The sequence below is a fragment of the Schistocerca americana genome, chromosome 2 (genome assembly GCF_021461395.2).
Source record: "Schistocerca americana isolate TAMUIC-IGC-003095 chromosome 2, iqSchAmer2.1, whole genome shotgun sequence".
NCBI classification, from domain to species: domain Eukaryota; kingdom Metazoa; phylum Arthropoda; class Insecta; order Orthoptera; family Acrididae; genus Schistocerca; species Schistocerca americana.
The window spans coordinates 874395521-874408950 of record NC_060120.1 but is presented as its reverse complement, the minus strand read 5'-3'; the positions used below and the strand labels follow the sequence as shown (position 1 = coordinate 874408950).

Genomic DNA, 13430 nt, shown 5'->3' with positions numbered 1-13430 from the left:
AAATAAAAACATTGAGGTTCACCGATGACATTGTAATTCTGTCAGAGACAGCAAAGTACTTGGAAGGGCAGTTGAACAGAATGGACAGTGTCTTGAAAGGAGGATATAAGATGAACATCAACAAAAGCAAAACGAGGATAATGGAATGTAGTCGAATTAAGTCAGGTGATGCTGAGGGAATTAGATTAGGAAATGAGACCCATAAAGTAGTAAAGAAGTTTTGCTATTTGGGGAGCAAAATAACTGATGATGGTCGAAGTAGAGAGGATATAAAATGTAGACTAGCAATGGCAAGGAAAGTGTTTCTGAAGAAGAGAAATTTGTTAACATCGAGTATAGATTTAAGTGTCTGGAAGTCTTTCTGAAAGTATTTGTATGGAAGTGAAACATGGACGATAAATAGTTTGGACAAGAAGAGAATAAAAGCTTTCGAAATGTGGTGCTACAGAAGAATGCTGAAGATTAGATGGGTAGATCACATAACTAATGAGGAGGTATTGAACAGAATTGGGGAGAAGAGGAGTTTGTGGCACAACTTGACAAGAAGAAGGGACCGGTTGGTACGACATGTTCTGAGGCATCAAGGGATCACATATTAAGCATTGGAGGGCAGCGTGGAGGGTAAAAATCGTAGAAGGAGACCAAGAGATGAATACACTAAGCAGATTCAGAAGGATGTAGGTTGCAGTAAGTCCTGGGAGATGAAGAAGCTTGCACATGATGGAGAGAATGGAGAGCTGCATCAAACCAGTCTCAGGACTGAAAACAACAACAACAACAACATTTTTCTTGTCTTTGTAATTATTTGTGTAACATTTATACTATGTAATATTGACTTTTGTAATGCTGACTTTTGTAATGCCTCAGATGGTCTATGAGGTCTCTACAACAATAAAAATCAATCAATCAATCAATCAATCTTTCACTTAAAGTACCGCAGCATCTGTCTTGTCTTCATAATTTTCTGTGCGTATTTAACCACCTCAAGGATGTACGTCACAGCAATGACAGAATGGCAACAGTATTTTAAATACAGGTTTGTAAATGTTTTGTGCTATGAAGAAGCCAAGCTGCCCTAAAAATTTATCCAATAACGCAGAAGTGATTCTACTTGTGGACATAGCTTAATGCACATTTAAAATACCGATAATTCGTCCTGTGATTGGCGCAGTGACATCTTCCTAGGATGGGATATTTTAATTCAAATTTATTGCTTTACTTTTTTACTCGCATGTATCTGCTTTACTACGAATTACGAACATCGTTAGTTACCGTACAAGGCCCTATAAACAATACTGTACAACATACTTTATATCCCGATACCTCAGCCCACGTTTTTCTTCGCCATACGTCGAAAATAAATTGTACTAGCCTAATCACTTATTTGCTGGAAAATGTCACAAATGACGTTAAGCGCAAAGCACCTGCAGTTTATACAGCACATCTGCCGGTGCAGAAATGTAGGTGACCTCGTGTTACATTGTCATCCTCTAAAACTAATGCTACGTTACCGACAACTCCCCCCTTCTCTCCTCAGCCTTTGTTCCTTTTGCAATGCCACAGCCAGCAATTGTTTCAGTTTATGCATCAGTTTCCATGACGTCTATTGAGGGCAGTGTTTAACATTATTACTGTGCGTGATTACATCTCTAAAGGTACGCTAGGCCGTATACGATTCTTAATGTACATCCTTTTCACACGAAATGCCGTTTCAAGGAAGTGCATAAGCAAACACGCTGGATGTTTTCCGTGACAGCAAGTGTGGAGATGCCACATGTGACTGCAATACCTGAATTAAATGGATGATTACAACTGTATTGATTGCCGACTGTTCGCTGTGCAGTACCTGTTCTCGATATATCCTTATCGTTAATTCATGTCATCCTACGAGTGTGGTGTATTAAATGCTTCCCACCTATAACACAACCACATTTACACCTTCCACGATTCTTGTTCTCGTCTTTTACGTGGGCTGCTTCGCTGTCAACATGTTCAGCTGGCTGGTAAGTGGGCATTGCTCCGTGGTATTACGTCACGTGACTGTCAAGGACGTGCTCCTTAAGCACAAAGCAAGCACTGACGCACCGGTGTCGAGAGATCCGTCTGAGGGTACGAGAGGAAACAGCGAGTTTAGTTCTGGGCTCGCTGTCATTTGAGACGGCACTGAGGACGAAGAGGTAAGGCGCGCAGCTTCTTAGTCATTACAAATAGGAAAAGAATTTTTCAGTTACTTGGTTTAGTGTTTTTCACCCAAGACGTGTAGAGTTTTGAATCCTTTTAAAGCGTACCTTGCGTGCTGTATCTTTGTTTAAATTTATTTGCAGCAAATTCTTCGGTTGTAGAATGCAGTTATTTACCAAAGGGACAAAATGCTTAGTGCAGTCTTCAGATGTGTGATTACTTCGAACTGAAGCCGTGTGAGAAATAATGCTTTTGAAATGCTAACACCCATGTTATTCTCTTACGAAAAATAGAAATTAAGCAACGGGAAATACGTGAGCAACAAGCCTTTCCCAAATTATGTCCTGTCTTAAAACTTTGCAGATGTTTTAGACTGTATGAATAGAATGAAAGACTGTTAGACTCTTAACTTCTCGACAGGGTCGTTAAAGACGAAGTACAGTACTGGTCCATGAAAAGGATTACGACAAGGGATTAGTGTGACGTTTTCAAAGATTTATTCTGGCATTTACCAGAAGTAATTTAAATTTGCACTGTATTTGACAGGATGTGTAGGGATATGACATCCCCTCCTCCCGAATATGAGTATGGTGTCCTGCTGACTTCAGAGGTGGAAATCTAAGCGGTGTCTTATTTTTCGTGTCTTTTTTTTTTTTTTCCTCTTCCAACTGTTCTCTATACATAGCTTCAGTCTGCGGTCCAACGCCCTTCATGAGACAGCGAACGATGTTAGATCAAATCGCCATACGTTCGTGTCTATATCGTTTCTTGTGATTTGCCAAAATCGTATAAGGGATGCGTTTCATGTTGCAATCTGACTCGTGAGAGGCCGGAAGAGGTAAGATCTTCCCACGGTGAAAAATATCGCGTCATTCTTCGAATGCCTGCCAGCTCAGACTTTCGGCGTTTCAGTTAAGTTCTTCCGAACAGTCAAACAAGCATGTGACCATTCGCATTGCCCTTCTTCGTCTACGTTCGACGTTTACTGCTAACCCAGTCTGTTTCACACACCAGAGACGCATTGCACTATTGGCCGTAAAGGTCTTGAGGAAGCTATCCCCTTCGTAACGAAACTCCCGATTTCCATTTTCTACCATCTTCTTCTGTACTCCAGAAGCCACCTTAGGTGTACGGTGCTTCAGGCACCATTGTCACTGTCCCGTCCCAGACGTGAATGGTGCACGGGTATGACAACCATTGGTAAGCCTCCATAAGATCTCAGCTGTGTCTGATTTGACCTTCATGGTCATTACGCAAGATGAATTTTGAAAGAAGCAATATTGTTTGATTCTTTAAGGAGTATTAGCTCTCGTAATTTTAACAGTAAATCACAACCTGATGAATAATGCGTCTGTATAAAATTTCTCTATATTAAAGGCTATTTACCTGTCTTTTAACCACACTGAAGTATATGAAAGTCCTCCAGAATGGGATTTTCACTCTGCGGCGGAGTGTGCGCTAATATGAAACTTCCTGGCAGATTGTGTGCCGGACCGAGACTCGAACTCGAGACCTTTGCCTTTCGCGGGCAAGTGCTCTAGGAGGCGAGATACTGGCAGAAGTATTGCTGCGAGGATGGGGCGTGAGTCGTGCTTGGGTATCTCAGATGGTGCCAGCACGGTAGCTCAGCGTGTTCGGTCAGAGAGCTCTGGTTGGTCTCTGTAATAAAAAAACTGACTGAAAGGCTCAACAACGAACTTCAACGGATGTCATGTGATGTCCGCTACGACAAAATACAACGAACAAAACACAAAAAAAAGATGGTAGAGCGCGCGCAAGGCAAAGGTCCCGAGTTCGAGTCTCGGTCCGGCACACAGTTTTAATCTGCCAGGAAGTTTCGTGAAAGTACTGTCATCAAAGTTATGTTAATAAGATTAATAGTAAATGGTAGTATCACAATCCCTTGGTACACAGCAGCTATTAGTTGTGTGCCTGTAGGTAGCTCTACGTATCATAACGTGCTCTGCACTCTTACTCTCAACAAATTTTCAGTTGGATAATAACCGCATTTCCTAGGCTTGATCGCGAAATAGAATAAGAAGGCAAGAAAAAGATCAAAGTGAACTGCAGTAGACATACTGACAATCTGGAAACGGGTTAGCTTCATATAAATGGAGGTAACTCTGACACACATACAGAAATTCCCTACAAACGGCTTCGAGGAAGAATAGCAGATCCTGAAAGAAACAAAATCTAGAACTAGGCATACCGGTATTTCATTGTTCGTGAAAGAACTTAAGGGATTCGATCAATTCTGTGGATTGTGGCAGATGGCAAATAGACTAAAAACCGCTGCCCAAGTGGAACAAGCAGTTAGTACTGAAACATGAGTGGGAAACCAAGTCAAATGGTCACACACAAGATTATCGCTACGAGGTGCTGGGCAGACCGTGTCTGTTATTTTACGCTTCGGAAATCAGTAACCTATGTAAGTTTTAATTCACAAGTTTTACTATTGTTGTAATGACTGCGATAGTGTCGGTCAGTGAAATGAACATTCGCCGCCAGCTACTCGCTTTTGGGCCACACTATGCTTTTAGCTTTAGTACAATTCTGTTATTAATCGTTCTTTTAACTGAAATCATCTGTAAATTGCCAGCGTGCAAACATATTTAAACACACCTTATCAGTTATTAAATTGTCTTGTTGTTAATGACACATGGAACACGTGACTTAATAAACAAAACTAAAATATTCGTGACTTTCAGGCAATCGCGTGCATGATCTTGGCCTCGAACATAGAACAGGGTGTAGTGTTACCACAAGGTGAGTAGCTAAATGCTGGCGGCGAATGTGTACTTACTGACGGAAACTACTGCAGTCATTACACCGGCAACAATAATACGCCTAATGGACTGAAACTATACAGAGCTTCTCCCGAGGCCAAAATCATGCACACGCAAGTCTACAGGTCAGGAATATTTTCTTACCTTTTAATAAGCTACAGGCCCTTATTGCACGATACATCACAGTGATGGAGAAGGAGTCAGTTTACTTACTGGTTATTTCCGTATAAATGTGGTTGCGTGCTGACCATTTGTAGAAGAGTCACGTAACAGAAAAGAAAGTTTAGCTTAATAACAGAATTGTCAAACAAGCTAGAAGTTCAGGCAAATATTCTACTGTGAAATAGGAGTTGCACAGAAGGAATTATTCTAACTTATTTTCAGTTTAGCTCTGCTATTTGTCAGGCATTTAATATCCTAGGATAAGTCATCAAAGATGTTGGTAGCACTATGATTCGCCCGTTTCTGAGCCGAAGTTAGTTTTCATAAAGCGTAATATAAATTTTTGTATTGTAGTTAAGCACTTCCTTTTTCCTTCTGAACTCTACTATCTCATTTACAATAAATCTCACGGGAGAAAATATTTACTTTGACGTTGTAACTGAAACACCTAAATCCTTAAACATTTCTCTACTAGACGATCTATAGTAAACACCACATACTATTCTTGTAGCACGCTTTTTGCATTGAAATTCTTATTTCTAAAGCAAAGTTTGTACCAAAACACGATATCACATGGCATTACGGAATGACAATGAGCAAAGAATGTTAAACTGGTATATTTTTCTCCAACATTTGCAATGAGAGCAAGCGTAAAATTTGCTGAACTGGCTGCTTACGACGTTGTAGCATTGTATGATTTACCTTCTCCCAGTGTATTTGTTGACCGGACAGTCTACACATGAACTCTTAAGTGTTCAACAGGCACAATATTTCGGCTAGCAACCCTGTCGCCACCATCAGTCAGCGCTTCTTTTCTCCAATTTTCTCATAACTGTGCTGTACTGTTGCGATCGTCACTTGGACCTGCTTATCACAACACACACAACTTTACTCCATATGTAACCTATGGACTATTCCTTCTTTTAGTCAAGTTGTGCAACAAAAATACTTTTCTTTCTGCCCATTTAATCTTCAGCATTCTTCTGCAGTACGATATTTCAAAAGCTTATTTTCTTGTCGATGCCACTGAGCATCCACATTTCATTTACATGATAGTATAAACTCAAGACACTTTCTGAAAAGACTTCCGAACACTTCCGTTTTATTTCGATGGTATTTCTCCCCCCCCCCCCCCCCCCACCCTTTTTTCAGAAACACGTTTCTTTAAGGACTCGCTTCGAGTTGGGAAAAAATGGTAGTCATCTCATTTGTGTAGCATCTAACTTACTCAAAGTATGTTGTTATAAAATACAATTGGTTTTCGCTTTTGGGTCCAAAGAGGAATAGTATTGAGGTTGACCCACACGCGAACATAGGCCGCCTACTACATATAGTTTCTTGTACGAGGAACATGAATCTTTTAAATTCACTCTGCAGCATTGAAATGGTTTGCATTTTGATATATTGCTAATTACAGTGTACCTTAATCTTACTGGAAATTGCAGCCTTTTAAAGCTGAAGAGTAAGTTACTTGAACTGAGTAGAATTCGTGCCATGAACGCTCGCTTGCCTTTTAATTTTACGGTTAATATTTCCGCTTTTATTATATTTAGAAGCTCTCTTTCAAGATGACATACCGGGAACACTGTGCAAATTTAAGATCTGTTGGCAAGTTTATGCCTCCGTCTTGGTTCATAATAATGATAATGGATGTAAATATTTTTTTCTTGCTGTGGTATCGTATTCCGTATTAGCTAATATGCTTGTTGAACTGTCATGTCTTCTCTTAAGTTGTTGGCAACGAAACGTCAGGAGGAAGAATTTCTACTGTTCGATCACGGCCTCATAGACCCGAAGTTTTAATTAACGTCATGTTTTGTTGCTAAAATTTTTCGCACACGTAACAACTCTATTTATGCAGTCTCTCTCTATATCTACGTCTGTGGCCGGAATGTTCACTGAAAACTGCTCCCTTTCATGATCTAGTGGGGAATGACCTGTGGGAGGAACGATTATTAGTAAGCAGCCCTGTGAGCTTGAATTTCTCTAATTTTACCTTCAGTGTGTTTTCTTGAGATTTAGCCTGCCTAAGAGGAAGCAATATATTTGTTGACTATTCTAAGAACTTACCCCCTCGGAATGTTAACAGTGAACCACACAGTGACACAGAACGACTCTCTTGTAGCGTATGCTACTGGAATTGGCTGATTTTCAGGGATGCTTTCGTTCTTAGTAAACGCACCTGCAACGAAACGCGCTACTCTTCTTTGGATTTTCTCTTCTTTCTCTATCAGTTCTCTCTGATACGGATCTCAGAACGACGAGCAAATTTTAAGTATCTATCGAACGGGGTTTTTGTAAGTTATCTCCGTCGTTGGTAGAGTACACTTAACGAGAATTCTTCTAATGAATCTGTCTAGCGTCTGCCTTACCTACGATTAGTTTCATGTGGTTGCACGCATATTCATAGGCATTTTATGGATGTGGCTGCTTCCAGTGATTGTTCTGCAGTCTTGTAATCGTACAGTAATGGATCTTTCTTCCAATTTAAGCGCAATAAGTTATATTTGTTCATGCTGAAGCTCAGCTGCCGATCCCTGCGCTAGGCGCAGATTCTCTCCAGGTTTCCCTGCATTTCGCTACAGTTTGATAGCGCTATGATTTCTCTGGTCACACCACCACCAGGCATTATCACCGCCACGATCCCCACCATCTGCAGAAACATCGTGGTATATCTTAAGCTAACTACTAGGTTATTTATATGATTTGTGAAAGCTAATTCTCCTATAACATTTCCTTGAGGTAAACCCGAAGTTACTTTTACGTCTGAAGATACCTCTCCGTTAAAAGTGACTTGCTGTTCTGTTCGTTAGGAATTCTTCAACCCAATCACACAGTTCGGTTTGGTTTCCCGTATGCTCGTATATTAATAGGCGGCAGTGCGGAACTTTTATCGAACGCCGCGAGGAAGCTTCTACGTCTACATCATACTTCGCAAGACACTTAATGGTACATGGTGGAGGTACACTGATACCCCTTACCCTGTTCCACTCGCGGATGGCACTTAAGAATGATGATTGTCGGTAAGCCTCTGTATTGGCTATAATTTCTCGTCGTGGCCAATGCGCGAGATGTATCTGGGAGGACGTAATGTATGGTCAGATTTGTTGGATTCCCGTGACGAAACGCGCTGCTCTTCATTGGATCTTTTGTCAGTCCTACTAGACAAGGATCACGTACTGACGAACTATACTCAACGATTGGTCGACCAAACGCCCTGTAAGCCACAAAAATTTCCTTAAGATTTTTCGTCTGAATCTGTCTGGGATCTGCTTTCGCTACTACTTTCAACTTAAGGTTGCTCTGGATCTATTACGGTAGATACAGTTTACAGCAGTTTCTCATCAATAGTGTAGAGGAAGCCGCCTGGTAGAATTTTGCGCAGAGCATAACTTAATCATAGCTAATATTGACTGGAATACTCTCTTCGAAATTCTGAAGGTGGCAGGGGTAAAACACAGGGAGCGAAAGGCTATTCACAATTTGTACAGAAACCACATGGTAGTTATGAGTCGAGGGGCATGAAAGGGAAGCAATGGTTGGCAAGGGAGTTAGGCAGGGTTGTAGCCCCTCCCCGATGTTATTCAGTCTGTATATTGAGCAAGCAGTAAAGGAAACAAAAGAAAAATTCGGAGTAGGAATTAAAATCCATGGAGAAGAAATAAAAACTTTGAGGTTCGCCGATGATATTGTAATTCTGTCAGAGACAGCAAAGGACCTGGAAGAGCGGTTGAACGGAATGGACAGTGTCTTGAAAGGATGATATAAGATGAACATCAACAAAAGCAAAACGAGGGTAATGGAATGTAGTCGAATTCAATCGGGTGATGCTGAGGGAATTAAATTAGGAAATGAGACGCTTAAATTGGTAAAGGAGTTTTGCTATTTGGGGAGCAAAATAACTGATGATGGTCGAAGTAGAGGGGATATAAAATGTAGACTAGCAGTGGCAAGGAAAGCGTTTCTGAAGAAGAGAAATTTGTTAACATCGAGTATAGATTTAAGTGTCAGGAAGTTGTTTCTGAAAGCATTTGTATGGACTGTAGCCATGTGTGGAAGTGAAACATGGACGATAAATAGTTTGGACAAGAAGAGAACAGAAGATTTCGAAATGTGGTGCTACAGAAGAATGCTGAAGATTAGATGAGTATATCACGTAACTAATGAGGAGGTATTGAATAGAATTAGGGACAAGAGAAATCTGTGCCACACCTTGACTAGAAGAAGGGATGGGTTTGTACGACATGTTCTGAGGCATCAAGGGATCACCGATTTAGTATTGGAGGGTAGCGTGGAGGGTAAAAATCGTAGAGGGAGACCAAGAGATGATAAATACACCAAGCAGATTCAGAAGGATGTAGGTTGCAGTAGGAACTGGGAGATGAAGCAGGTTGCACAGGATAGAGTAGCATGGAGAGCTGCATCAAACCAGTCTCAGACTGAAGACAAAAACAACAACAGTGTAGTTGTACAGTGGTGACTTTCTTTTCCTGTGTGTGTGTGTGTGTGTGTGTGTGTGTGTGTGTGTGTGTGCAGTCTTACATACATTTACTTTCTGTTTCAATTGCCAGAGTCTGCACCATTCACCAATCCTCTGCAGGTCATTCTGCAAATCGGTATTGTCTTCTAGCATTGCTACTGTGTTATAGACAACCGTATTATCTGTGAACAGTCTTTAAGAGCTTCCGACGCTCTCTACTAGATTACTTATATACACTTTAAACAGTAGCGATCATATCACATTTCTTTGGGGTATTCCGCAAATTACCTTTACAACTGTTGATTTTGTTCCGTTAACGGCGACGTATTGAGTTCCATCAGCAACCAAGTCTTGAATCCACTCGCAAATCTGGTCCGATAATCGATAAGCACATTTGCTTCACTAAACGGCAGTGCGGGACAGTGTCAAATGCCTTCCTGAAGTCAAGGTGCACGGATGCTTGAGCGCCGTTTTCTGCAGCGCTATGGGTCTCATGGGGGAACAGAGCGAGCTGAGTTTCTCAAGATATCTGTTTGCGGAACCCATGTTCATTTTTATAGAGACGACTTTCTTCCTCTAAAAACGTAATAATTTTAGAGCATAAAACGTGTTCCATAATTCAACAGATCAACATCAACAATATCGGTCTAATCGTGTCCTGCGTTCCTTCTTGAAAAGGGGAATGACCTGCACATTTTTCCAGTCGCTAGGTACCCTTCGTTGCTCCAGCTGTCTACGATAAACTGCTGCTAGAAGGGGAGTAAGCTCTTTCGCTTAATCTTTGTAGAATCTGGTCTTGATACCTTTCCGCTACTAAGCGGTTATAGTTACTTTTCTGTTCTGCAATCGATTACCCCAGTATCTGCCATTTCCAAGTTCGTAGAACTTAGGCCTCGGTATGATTCCCAGAGAGATTAGTGAAGTGTCATTATACGCGAGCATAAAACGTGTTCCAAAATTCTAAAACATACTAATGTCAAGGTCTACAGTTTTGTGCGCCTGTTCGAAGATATTTCTCGACAACGTGACTATCCTGCACTTTTTTCCACTCTCTTGGACCGCTTCGCTCCTCTATCGATTTACGGTACACTACTGCTAGAAGAGTGGAAAGTTCTTTCGCGTACTCAATGTAGAATCGTATGGGTGTCTCACTAGATCCAGTAGCCTTTCCTCTGTGAAGTGATTCCAGTTGAATTTATGTCCTTTGGACACTTGTTTAGTTATGTCATTTTGACGTTCGTGCGACGATTTAAGAGAGGAACAGCTGTAATATCTTCCTTAGTGAAACAAGTTTTAGGAACAGAACTTTCGTACTTCTGCCTTCTGTCGTCCTCCGTTTTGGTGCCATCATGAACAGAGACGGACAGATGGCTTTGATCCGTTAACTGATACAACAAAGAGTAAAACTTCTTAGGGTTTTTGTCAGATCGCATACAGAATTTTACTTTCTAATTAGTTGAACGCATCATGCGTGGTCTCCTTACGCGTAATTTGGCTTAGTTTGGTTTTTGTCTAGGAAGCTTTTAGCTACACTGATATCTGTAGTGAAAATAATTTTGCCTTCGGGACAGATTTCCAACCCAGCTCTCGAACGACGTCGCGCCTTCCCAACCCCTCACAAAACTTGGCACGTACCTGTCTAAGGCGTATTGTACAATATTCATAAACTTGCGCATTTCCGCTCATCGTTTTTCCCTGGAGACGAACGTTTCATGTTGACCGCACAGGTAATTTGTAATATATTTGTTCCAGTTACTAACAAGAAATATCTACCTACATTTCTTTACATGCCTATTTAAGCCGTATTCAACCATGCTGTAAAGGCCTTATGATCAATGATTGGGTGCTATACGGTAACAGAGTCGAAAAGTTCGTGTCTGTCCGTGTGTAAGAGATCCAAGATGTTAGCTTTACGAAGTGGGTGTGTGATTAAGTGCTCGGGTAATTTTCAGAAAAGGCAATTGGAACACACACAGTTCCTTGTCCCTACTGCACGACCTATTCACTTGAGTTTCCCGACTGCGTTAGCAGGTTCAAATTCTGCACTATAACATGACTGCAAAATTCACGCGCGACCTTCTCCAAGTTTTTCCTCTGAAATGGTGTGCTCCTTCTCGTCCTGAGGCGGGGGTTTCATAAAAAACATCAGATAAACCTGTTTGATATTTATCCTCGCCCAAATTATTTCACATTCAGAATCCAGACAAACCTCACTTGATAACATCGTATTATTTACGACTATGAGTAAACTGTAAGTCGTTTTACAGGGTGACCGTTATTGAACTATATGAAATAAAATGGTCATACCTTCTGAACGGTTTGCGTTCGGACGTTCAGACTGCACGGTTGGCCGCGGGGCGTGATGGAAATTAGTAAGCACATGCGCCTTGTTGTCGGCCATTCGCATGTGAAAAGTTAACGGTACACTGTGCCTGAGCGTATAGCGTTTGTGATGTCCTACTATGCGAGCAATAACAGCCCAGCTGCGGCTCAAAGGAAGTTTGCGACTAAGTTCAAGCTGAAGACACCAGTCCAAGTGTGCTAACAATCAAGAATTTTATTCGTAAGTAGAATGGGTAGTGTTCGTGATGACATTGTTGGTAATGTCGGTCGTCCAAAAACGTCTGAAAACATCGAGAAGATACGTGGTGTGTTTAAAACTAGCAGACGGGCTGCACAAGCAGTGGGAATCAACGGGGAGACACTGTGACCAATTGTTGTTGAAGACTTGCACCTCTTCTCACAAAACCCATTAACTATTAAGCCCCAGTGCCATGGAACAGCGGTTGTTTCGCTAACACTGTTGTCTCTAGAACTGACGAACAGGGCTTTGTTATGAATCGGTTTGGTTGCGCATTTGGGGGACTGAGAATCAGCTTTTCGCGATCGAGGAATCCCATCGACCTCAACAGGCGACTGTGTACTGTGCAGTGTCCAGTCACGGAATAATCAGTGCGATATTCCTTGACGGCAAGGTGACTACTGAATGGTACATGAAGGTTTTGGAAGATTAATTCATCCCAGTTATCCAAAGTAACCCTGATTTCGACAGAATGTTGTTCATGCAAGACTGAGCTCGACCTCATCGAAACACGAGAGTATTTGTACTGGAGGAGCACTTTGGGGACGGCATTCTGGCTCTGGGGTACCCAGAGGCCAATAGCATGGGCCTCGATTGGCCCCCATATTCTCTGTATCCGAACATAAGCGACTCCTTTTAGTGCACTATATTAAAGACGATGTGTACAGCAAAACCATTGCTCAGCTATTCAGGAGGTGATAGACAGCATCGATGTTTCGACACTTCAGCGGGTCATGCAGAATTTCGCTAATCGTCTGCGCCACATCATCGCCAATGATGGCAGGCATACCGAACATGTCACAACCTAAATCCGAATATCTGTAGTGACGTTTACATGTTGAATAAGTGTGTGGACGCCGTAGAATGTAACTATTTTAGGTTTCTCTCGTATAGTTCAATAATTTGAGAGGCACCCACGTGCCTTGCTCGTACTGTGGCATCAAGCAGTCAGGCCTGCAAGATGAGTGGTCTGCCAAGCGAGTGGATTCATTCTTATTTATCGAGTAACATGAACTCTCCTACTCACAATTAAGTCACTAATCAACCTCCTGTATGAATAATACGCAACGGAAACGCACATCTATCAGTAATTTACAGAACTCTGACTGTTCACTACGCACTGGCAATACCACATTTTCTTTTTTCTTTTATTTAACGGCTTTTATCAACACGTGGCCACCGCACTGAATATGAATGGCGCACACATTATAAATTCGGGACATCATGACAACATACAATT

At 41.5% G+C, this 13430-nt stretch overlaps 1 protein-coding gene across 1 annotated transcript in view; it reads left to right on the top strand.

Moving 5' to 3' along the window:
- Nucleotides 1-2032: 2032 nt before the first annotated feature.
- The window catches only part of LOC124595454 (glutathione S-transferase 1-1-like), a 92635-nt gene continuing 81237 nt past the window's right edge, over nucleotides 2033-13430 (top strand). The window contains exon 1 of the mRNA XM_047134201.1: nucleotides 2033-2177. The gene's annotated coding sequence lies outside the window, so the exon portion shown is untranslated. The remainder of the gene's footprint in view (nucleotides 2178-13430) is intronic.